Here is a 12,239-nt window from a genome sequence, read left to right as displayed (position 1 = left end):
ATGTTCATTGATGAGAATGAGGTAAATGCATTTGGTTATATGTATTCGATTGTAATGGCAAAACATCCATTTTAGTCATAAATGGTTAGCTTCATAAGTGAACTATTACATGATATTAGCATAAGTAAGTGTTCGGCATTATTATGTGACTTATGTGGTTGTTTTGATATAAATATTCGGTAATAATTTAATTAGTCACTCTCTCTCTCTATGTATATATTTGTATGGTGTATTGACGTATAATATTATTTATGAACTTAATTGATATTTGCATTTTAAAATGTTTTAAAGTGAAATGGTAAATTATAAAGGAAAAGTTTTGTCTTGAAAAATTTGATGTTAAGTATATATGCATATATGCATATATCATAAATATTAATGAATGGAGTTTGGTTAATATTAGATATTTAGATGATGCTTGAATTAAGTAATGAATTCATTTGTTGATATAAAAGTCAATGTATCTCATGTATAATATTTGGTTGGATATTCATTTAGGTCTATAGTTCATTTTGTTAAAATCGTTATATGCTTTTATGTATAATATGACATATTTCATATTTTTGCATACGGATTATATGACTGTATATATGTACAATATGATATGATTTGAAATAAAAGAGTTTTGTTAGTTTATGAATTAAATTCTGACTGATTTGAGAATCTTGTTCATATGTACTTATATAATTTTTCGGATATGGTGTTTTGTTTGGTAATACCTCGTAACCCCATTTCAGCGACGGATACGGGTTAGGGGTGTTACAATAAGTCTGGGAAAACAGGGTCAGACGCCCGTGTGCCATCAACGCGCCTGTGTCCTCAGGCCGTGTAACTCTCTGTTTATGACATCAGTAGATAAATTGAACCACACAGCCAAGCCACACACCCGTGGCACCAGGCCGTGTCCCTCACACGGTTGAAAGACACGGCTATGTTTCATCCCTTGTAGTTAACTTTTAGGCTATTTTCAAAGCCTTTTTGTCACCCTTGCATGCACACACATATACATGGATCTAATGGCATTCAACATCCTCAATTATGATACAAACATATCATTTACATATCAACATGAATGTGTTACACATTCTCACATTAAACCAAGACTAGTCATACCATAGTTATCTTTGTGCCAATTTATTTCAGCTTATTATCAAAATTCCATGTTCAAAGCATTATTAGTTTATCTCCATATTACACATTTAATTCATGGTCATAAAACATGCATTCAACACACATGACATATTGCCAACCATACATGACAAACAAACATAATCATATCTTCACATAATAAGCAATAAATCATAACTTGACTAGCTATACTTACAAGCCATAATCAATATGAGCCACATCTCATGGCCATATACAATAGCTCAAAATAGGCCAATACTTTGGCCAAATCGTAATAACACATGTCATAGAACTAGGTCCCTATACATGCCACTCACTTGGTATTTCTAACATATGTATCAATGCTGCCTCCGACAATCTCCAACCCGGAGCCGACCTGACAACACTAAAAAAAATGGAAAGGATGGAGTAAGATTTACGATTAGTAAGCTCGCATGAAAAATAATAAGCAATGTATTAACATGCTATTTTTCAATTCATCTCTATTTATTTAAAGTCTAGTTAAGCTATTTTCTCAAGTCACAGTCACTAAATTATTTATATCTGGAGCTACGGGACACAAAATTGAGAACAACTAATTTTCCTAGCAACTAGACTCACAGATCTTCTTACCATAAAATTTTTATAATTTTTGGTCTAGCCAATAAGTTAGTTTATTATTCAAAGTCTCTCCTATTTTGTTGTTTGACAGCTTCAACCTTTCTTCACTAAAATTTATTTATCTCACAGTACGGGACTCAGATGATGCTCTTGTCTATTTCCATTGAAAATAGACTCATTAAGGATTTTATGACTATAATTTATAACCCATGATCATTTTCATAAAATTTTTATTTATTTTCTAAAGTTAAGACAGGGGAGTCCGAGATCACTCTAACTCTGTTTCAAAAACATTCAAATATCTCATAATAGGAGATTCCTTTACTTACACCGTTTCCTTTATAAGAAAATAAACTTGATAAGCTTTAATTTCATATTTTACTCAGCCTTTAATTCAATTTTCACAATTTTTGGTGGATTTTCAAAGTAGGACTACTGCTACTATCCAAACTATTTTAGTACAATATAATGATACCATCACAAGATTTTCATGAAAATTACTCTCATAAGTATCACTCATTCATTTTCATTCTTATCACAAGTCTATGGGTTTCGAGTATTTACTGTATATCATTTAGCACAAAGACTCAAATCAAACGTGACAATTCATGTGCATCATAATAGTATCATATAACATAAATGAGTTTATCATGGCAAGAACCTTTTTATTTCATTTCTCATATTAATCTCGTTGAATTTCTTGGAATCTCGATGGATATCCCATTCACCGTCAATTCATAAAAGTGATCATTTCAAGTACGCACTCCCGCGAACCTTGCTCTTACGGTGGGATTACCAGTCTAGGCTAAATCCCCCACAGTGACAATTGCACTTATGAGTTCAGATCTAAATTACCAGTCCAGGCTAAATTCAGATCCTAATCAGATTACCCGTCCGGGCTAAATCCATTTCAACGTACATATTCTTTGGAAGGCTAGATCACTTTACAAGTTCATGTCCATCAATTCGTATTTTCCCTTTCTAAAAAGCACACTCACGTGAACCTCCTTTCTTACACCGGGATTACCAGTCCAGGCTAAATCCTTTGCAATAACATATACTCTAATGAGCTCGGATTTGAATTACTAGTCCAGGCTAAATTTAGAATGTAATTCAGATTACCCGTCTGGGCTAAATCTATTTACACATATTCTTCGAGATGGCTATATAGGGATTGGATCACCCATCTAGGCTAGATCCTTTTTACCATTAATTCCTTTTCAAGAATCCATCAAATATCCTATTTCATTCAACCGAGGTTTTTCTTCCTCTTATTATCAATCTTGTCAATGTTTCATAAATTTTCATACATTGAGCATTCAAATCATATTCTTATCAAGAGCATACATTTATCATATAATCATCATTTAAGCAATTAACATACCTCACACATCGTTTTTACTTGCAAATGGACTTGCCTTCCTTTTCACTCTTTCACAAGTTATCCAACTTAATAAAACATCATGTTATATCAAATTTTCAATATATTCAGCTATTATAAAGCAAGCCATCAATGATTGAACCATCCAACATTTCATGTGCTACTAGTCATATATCATTGTTCTTACAAATTTTATGTACCATTCTTTCATCACTTTTCAATATATTAAATCATGCCATTTGTGTAATAATAATATAGAATTTTCAATTCAAACATGGCATTGCAATATTATTGACACATGAACTTACCTCGGCACCAAAATAGCAAAAATGAACCTAACTGTCGATTTTCCATTTTTCACCCGATCTAGGTCCAATCCTCGTTTTCCTTGATCTATAATATCACATTTAGTCTAATTATTAGTCACATTATTTAGTGTGATCCAAAAATCATATTTTTGGAAAATTACATTTTTGCCCCTAAACTTTGTCGAAATTACACTTTTTCTCCTAGGCTCATAAAGTGATTTTTATTCAATTTTCTCACTCTATAGGCCTAGCAGAACCATTTTCATAACTATAGAAAACTACAATTCTCATCAAAACACCTTTTCATACCATTTTTACAACTTTTACAAAATAGTCCTTTCGGACGATTTCAACAAAAATCGCTTAGTAAAAGTCATTTATTTAACACCCAACACTCATTTTCTACCATTAGACATCAAAATGCATGCATGTCACACATAGGTCAATTTTTAAACATGAACCCTAACTCAAATTAATGGTAGAAATAGATAGATCTTGTTATGGGGATTGCAAAATGTAAAAATCACTAAAAACGGGGCTAGAACGAACTTACAAATCAAGCATGGAAGCTTGAAAAACCCTAGCCATGGTTTCTCCATGCAAGTTTCGGCCAAGAGGTTGAAGATGGACAAAATTTGGCTATTAATTTTGTTTTTAATTCATTTTAATAACTAAATGACCAAAATGCCCTTAATGCAAAACTTTGAAAACATGCCTAACCATGTCCATTTTTGTCCACCAACTTAACCAATGGTCTAATTACCATATAAGGACCTCCAATTTAAAATTTAAAACAATTGGACACCTTTAGCATGCAGAACTCAATTTTTGCACTTTTTACGATTTAGTCTTTTTGACTAAATTGAGTGCCCAAACATCAAAATTTTCAAACGAAATTTTCACGAAATCATTCCGTGAAATTGTACACCATAAAAAAATAATAAAAATAAAATTTTCCTCATCGGATTTGTGGTCTCAAAACCACTGTTCTGACTAGGCCCAAAATCGGGATGTTACACAAAACATATAATAATCATTCACAATTGTCCCTTATATAGGTCTACGAGACCTCAAATATGCTTTAGAAAGGGGTTGGGACTAAACCGAGCTCATATAAAATTTTTCGAAACTTAAACATTTTTCAAGTTGTACAAGTCACATGCCCGTGTGAACAGGCCGTGTGCCTCACACTGCTTTAGACACGCCCGTGTGTCTAGGCCATGGCAAAACATGGCATACATACTGACTTAACCACACCGCCGGAGACACGCCCATGTGCCTTGGTCATGGTCGAAATTGACTTGGGTCACACAGCTGACCACACGCCCATGTGTCTAGCCCGTGTACCCTTCGAAATGGCCACACACGCCCATGTGCCAAGGTTGTATGCCTAAAACAGCCCCCAAACACGCCCGTGTGTCTAGGCCATGCTCAAGACTGACTTGCTTCTAAAAGAAACATTGAATGACACAGTCAAGACACACACCCGTGTGTTCAACTGTGTGAGCAAATATAGGCCATTTACAAGGCCAAATTGCCACCCATTAAGGGTCCTCCCTACAAGCATCAAATAGGCATCTAAAGCATCATATTTTCAACCAATTTCAAATCCAAATCATACATCATTCATATCATATATTCATCAATCTATTTCATTCATAATTCACAAATCAAAACATAGCATTTTTAAACCAAAGACATACCAAAACATATGATTTGTAACATCAATTTACCCCATCCATTCTCATGCCAAATTCTTACCAAATCCATAATCAAACATATACCAAAAACTTACCAACTTGACCATTACTTTAGGCCAACCAAAAGCACCACATAATAGCAACATTGCATCACATATCATATAACAAATTCAACCCATAAATTCAACCATAATTAAGCCATATCACATGGCTAAATATACACTTCACAAAACATATTCAAAAACCTGTAGCCTATACATACCATACTCCAACATTTACACTTTCAAAATGTACCAAAATAGAGTTCGATAGTGTGGTGATGATTCTTGACGATCCCCGAGCTCCCGATAGATATGATATCTATAAAATAATTGAAAAACACATAGAATAAGCTTTCAAAAGTTAGTAAGCCATATAAAAATAAACTTATCATTCAAAACATGAAATCATCATCAAATTACATATACTCCATGGCCAAATACTATCTCAAACCACATAGTTCATATACATTTCACATATTCCCAATCATTTACACATATAGCATATTTTCTCATACTTATAACACATATCATCACTTGTACATATACTTACCTTTTATTCTCAAACACAGTATATATTTCGAATGTACCTAAATTGGATACCTATCTCATATAATCATTCGTTTCTTGGAATGTCGATTGAGCCGTTCAGAATCATAAGGATACGCAGATAGCTCAGAAAGCTCGTACAATGCCAACGTCCTAGACGTGGTCTTACATGTAATCAAATATCGATGCCACTGTCCCAGACAGGGTCTTACACAAAATCAAATACGATGACAATGTCCCAAACATGGTCTTACACGTAAATCATAAGTCAATACCAACGTCCGAGACGTAGTCTTACATGAAAACACATATCGGATCCTATGTCATGACATATGTATCCTAACTATTCCTATGGTTCATACGGGGCTTTTCGAACGTCGAAACTTTGTCGATACTTTCCTAGATATTACATATTAAGCTCTTATATAACCATTCATCACAATTCAATGTCATATAAACATAAGTAAATCAACTTAGACCGATTATTTGTATATTGACTTACCTCGTACGGATTTGAATAGACAGAATCGGTTACTCAACGATTTTTTACTTCCCTTGATCTAATTTTGTTTTCTTTTGTTCTTGATTTATATAAATTCAAATTTAACTTTTTTATTCACCAAATCATTCAAATCAATCCAAAAACACATATTTAGGGTATTTTACAAATTAGCCCTCACATTTTCACATTTTGACACTTTAGTCCTTAATTCACAACATCACAAAATACACATAATTTTCATATACCCATGTTAGGCCGAATTCTCATAGTATTCATATAAGTCCCTATGTTTCATTTATTTCACATTTTAGTCCCTCAATTTACAATTCTCACAATTTTGCCCATTTTACTCAAATTCATCAAAAATTCAAAGACAAAATATGTTAACCCAAAACATATCTTCCATTTACCAACAATTAACTTCATAAAACTTATAATTTCATTAATGGCATAACCCAAAATCATCAACAAAATCAAAAATTGAGACATGAGCTTGATAGATTACTAAGCAACGATCACAAAAACATAAAACTTATCAAAAATGAATCAAACACATACCTTAATCCTCAAATTATTTAGCCCAACCCTAAAAGCTTTTTCTTCTTCTTCTTCTTTGCTAATTTCGACTATGGATGAACACATAATGGCTTATTTCATGCTTTTAGTTTATTTTAATTAACATAATTATTTATTTTACCAATTTGCCCTTATAATAAAACATTATAAAATCACATATATTAAGGCCATTAATGTCCACTCATAAGTTAAATGGTCAAATAACAACATAAAGACCTCTCATTTAAAAAGGCATAACAAATAGCACTTTAGCAAATAGAGCACATCTTTTACATTTTACGCGATTAGGTCCTTTTATCAAATTGAGCATACAAACGATTAAATTTTCATACAAAATTTTCACACATACTAATTCACATATAATAGGTACGAAAAATAATATTAAAATATTTTTTTGACTCAAATTTTTGGTTTCAAAACCACTATTCCGGCTAGGGTCTAAACCGGACTGTTACAACTCTCCCCTTAGGGACTTTTGTCCCCCAAAATCTTACCATTTAACAGATCCAGATATTGCTGTCTCATAGCATCTTCAGGCTCCCACGTAGCCTCTTCAATACCATGTCGATGCCATATTACTTTAACTAACAGAATTTTCTTGTTTCATAGTTCTTTAACCTCACAAGCTAAGATACGGATCGGTTCTTCAATGTAAGTCATATCGGACTGAATCTCAATCTCAAACGGAGAGATCACATGTGAGGGATCGGATCTGTATCGTCGAAGCATTGATACGTGAAATACATTATGAATCTTTTCTAGCTCTGGGGGCAACAACAATCTATAAGCAACTAGCCCAATACATTTGATAATCTCATACATCCCGATGAACCTCGGACTCAATTTGCCTTTTCTGCCAAACTGAAGTACTTTCTTCCCCAGAGACACTTTCAGAAACACTTTGTCACCAATTTCAAATTCAATGTCTTTTAGTTTCAAATCTGCGTAAGATTTCTGATGATCGGAAGCTATTTTCAAACTATCTCGGATTACTTTCACTTTCTGTTCAGTCTCTTTTATCAAATCAATCCTGTGAATCTTATTCTCACTGAGCTCAGTCCAATACAAAGGTGTACGGAATTTTCTACAATATAAAGCTTCGTACAGTGTCATTTTAATGCTCAATTGAAAACTATTATTGTATGCGAATTCAATCAATGGCAAATATTGTTCCCACGTACCTTCAAAGTCAAGAATGCAACATCTTAACATATCCTCGAGAATCTGAATAATCCACTCTGATTGACCATCCATCTACGGGTGAAAAGCAGTACTGAAATGCAATTTCGTACCTAAACCCTCTTGTAGTTTCTTCCAAAATCGTGAAGTGAATCTCGGATCTTTATCTGACACAATAGACAATGGCACCCCGTGCAGTCTCACAATATTAGAAATATACAACTCAGCTAATTTATCAAGTGAGTAATCAGATCGTATCGGAATAAAATGAGCTGATTTCGTCAATCGATCAACTACAACCCAGATCGCGTCTTTCTTTCTCAGAGATAGGGGCAAACCTAAAACAAAATCCATCATCACTTTATCCCATTTCCAATCTGGAATCATAATCGGCTGTAATAAACCAGATGGCACCTGATGTTTAGCTTTAACTTGCTGAAAGACCAAACATTTCGAAACAAAGTCGAAGATATCTCCTTTCATTCCAGACCACCAGTAATGTTGTTTCAAATCATTATACATTTTTGTACTACCTGGATGTACAGATAAACGACTACTGTGAGCTTCATTCAAAATCATCTAAATTAACTCTAAATTTCTTGGAACACAAACTCAATCTCGAAATCTCAGACAATCATTATTATCATTTCGATATTTAGAAATAGAATCTAAACCACACTGGGCTCATTTTGCTAAAATCTCATTATCAACCTTCTGAGCATTAATAATCTACTGTAAAAACAAATGTCTCTCTTTTAATTCTGCTAAAACCGAACCATCATCAGACAAAGCTAAATGAGCATTCATAGCACGTAAAACAAACAATGATTTTCAACTCAAAGCATTAGCAACCATATTTGCTTTTCCCAGATGATAGTCAATAACAAGTTCATAGTCTTTTACCAGTTCTAGCCATCTTCTCTGTCGCAGATTCAAATTTTTCTGAGTCAACAGATACTTCAAACCTTTATGATCGGAATAAACATAACATTTCTCACCAAATAGATAGTGGCGCCAAAATTTCAAAGCAATTGCAGCTGACTCAAGGTCATGCGTTGGATAATTCTTTTCATGCAGTTTCAACTGTCTCGAAGCATAGGCTATAACTTTGCCTTCTTGCATCAAAACGCAACTCAGACTGTTCAATGAAGCATTACTGTAGATCACAAATTCTTTACCTGATTCTGGTTGTACTAACACTGGAGCTTCTATCAATAGGATTTTTAGCTGATCAAAGCTTTTCTGACACTTTTTAGACCAATCAAATTTCACTTCTTTTTGAAGTAGTTTCATCAACGGAGTCGTGATCATCGAAAAGCCTTTTACAAAGCATTCATAATAACCAGCAAGCCCCAGAAAACAGCGGACTTCAGAAACATTTCTCAGAGGCTTCCAACCCTGAATAGCTGAAATCTTACTTGGATCAACTCGGATACCTGATGCTGACACAATATGTCCCAGAAAACCAAATTCGCATAACCAGAACTCACATTTACTAAATTTCGCATACAACTACTTATTCTGCAAAGTCTATAACACTATTCTCAGATGCTCGACATGTTCGATTTCATCATGTGAATATATCAAAATGTCAGCAATGAACACAACAACAAATCGATCTAGGTATGGTCTAAAAATTATGTTCATCAAATCCATAAAGATAGCAGGTGCATTTGTTAATCCAAAAGGCATAACTAAGAATTCATAGTGTCCGTACCTTGTTCGAAAAGTAATTTTTGGAATGTCTAAATCTTTTACTCGCAACTGATAGTAACCCGATCTCATATCTATCTTTGAAAACACAGTAGCTCATTTCAACTGATCAAAAAAATCATCAATTCAAGGTAGAGGATATTTATTCTTGATAGTCACTTTGTTCAACTGACAATAATCAATACACATTCTCATCGTACCGTCTTTCTTTTTCACAAATAGAACAGGAGCACCCCAAGGTGAGAAACTCGGTCTTGCGAATCCTCTATCGGTCAATTCTTGCAACTGAGACTTTAATTCTTTTAACTCAATCGAAGTCATTCTATACGAAACTATCAAAATCGAAATAGTTCCCAGTACTAACTTAATGCCAAATTCAACTTCTCGAATCAGTGGTAATCTCGAAAGTTCTTCAGGAAACACATCAGGGAATTCATTTACAGCAAGCACTGATTCCACTTTCTTTTCTATTACTTTCGAATCAATCACATAAGAAAAATAAGATCACAACCTTTTCTCACAATACTCAAGCTTTCATGGAAGAAATCACAGCCGGTGACCCATTCAAATCACTAGATTCAATTCGGACTATTTCATCATTCTTGCATCTTAAATCAATAGTTTTCCATTTGTAGTTCATAATAGCATCGTGCAAAGTTAACCAATCCGTACCTAGAATTATATCAAACTCATCAAAAGATAATAACATCAGATCAGCCGGAAATCAAATATCTCGATATAATAATGGACAATTCTTGCAGACATTATGACCAAAACACATCTGCTAAGGGGGTTCGATACTCTAATCAAAAATTCAGTAAACTTTATAGGCAAAGTCTTACTGTTCACTAAATTCATGCATATATAAGAATGACTTGATTCAGGATCTATCAAAGAAATCACAGAAGTATCATAAAGAGTAAATGTACCCGTAATCACATCTCGAGACAAAGCTTCTTCACGAGCTCGGATAGCATAGGCTCTAGCAAATGCTCTAGCCTCAAATCGAATCGCAGTGTCTTTAGTTCCTCTTTGACTACCACTCACATTGCCCGAGGTCTACCTCTAGCTGAAGTGTTACTAGGTCTCAGATTTTGCACAATCTCTTGCTCAACAAACTCAGGGCAATCTCAGATAAAATGATCTAAAGATCCACATTTGAAACAGGCCCGATCATATAGTCTACAATTACCAGGATGTCTTTTACCATAATGTTTACATTCGGGTCAATTGGATCTAGCATTTCCAACACTAGCAATAGAAGTAGCTGGAGCTTAGAAGCTCGAATATGATCTAGCACGATCTCTACTTGAATGTCCCATATTCGCCTTTGAACGGCTATTATCATCTCAAAATTTCTTCGTTGCTGAATGAAATGACTTACGCAATGATCTTTTTCGTACTTCAGTAGCTTCTAAATCAAATTTTCTTCTTTTTTTCCCAAGCTCTTTAGCTTTACATGCTCGTTCAACAAGCACAACAAATTCTTTTATTTCTAAAATCCTGACTAACAAATGAATATATTCATTCAAACCATCCTCGAATCTCTTGCACATAATTGCTTCAGTTGAAACACATTCTCAAGCATACTAGCTTAATCTCACAAATTCTCGCTCGTATTACATAACAGACATACGACCTTGTTTAAGTTCAAGAAAATCTTTGCGTTTCTGATTGATAAATCTCTAACCGATGTATTTCTTCCAGAATTTAGCTTGAAAGAAATCCCAAGTAACTCGTTCTCCCGGAACTATGGATATCAACATCTTCCACCAATAATTCGCCATATCTCTTAAAAGTGACACAGTACATTTTATGCATTCGTTCAGAGTTAGTGATAATTCATCGATCACTCGTATCGTATTCTCTAACCAGAATTTAGCTCTTTTGGCATCATCATTAGTAATAGCATGAAATTCTTCAGCCATATATTTTCTAAATTTATCCACCGGAGGCTTTTTCAACTGAATTAGATTAGCTTGTGGCATGACAGGGACCTGCGGAGGATTTATCGGGGGTGGAGCTTATGGCATAGCCAGATTAGTTCGAATATATTGGGCGAACCAATCGTTCATCATTTGGTAAAAGGCTTGTCTAGCCTCTCCTTTGTGGCTACTAGTAGCCGGTCTAGAGTCGGATGGCACTGTCCCTTAAGTGGAAGCAGGCGCATTTAAACCAAATCTAGTATATAAGTATGCATATACATTTACATTATCATTTCTAAACCAAATTACCCATTTAAGCATGTCATTTCAAATTGACACAAAAACCATATTTCTTAATCCAATTTTCATAGCCTAACATAGTTCACATATGCCCAATACCACAAATCTAATGTTAACATATAACTAAACACTTGAAGACAAGATTTAAACACCATAGCCAAATTATAAATAGCTTTAAAACATCACCTATATATTTCATTTCATAATCGAATACATAAATACCTTATAAGCACTGTTCAAACCAATTCATGTTACAAATTATGCATCTCAATAATAAGTCATTAACTATTCATAACCTAAATATATTCATCAACCACATATATCAAATTTACCAAATGAA

Source organism: Gossypium arboreum, chromosome 6, assembly GCF_025698485.1.
Source record: "Gossypium arboreum isolate Shixiya-1 chromosome 6, ASM2569848v2, whole genome shotgun sequence".
Classification (NCBI taxonomy): Eukaryota; Viridiplantae; Streptophyta; class Magnoliopsida; order Malvales; family Malvaceae; genus Gossypium; species Gossypium arboreum.
This window is presented reverse-complemented; position numbering follows the sequence as displayed.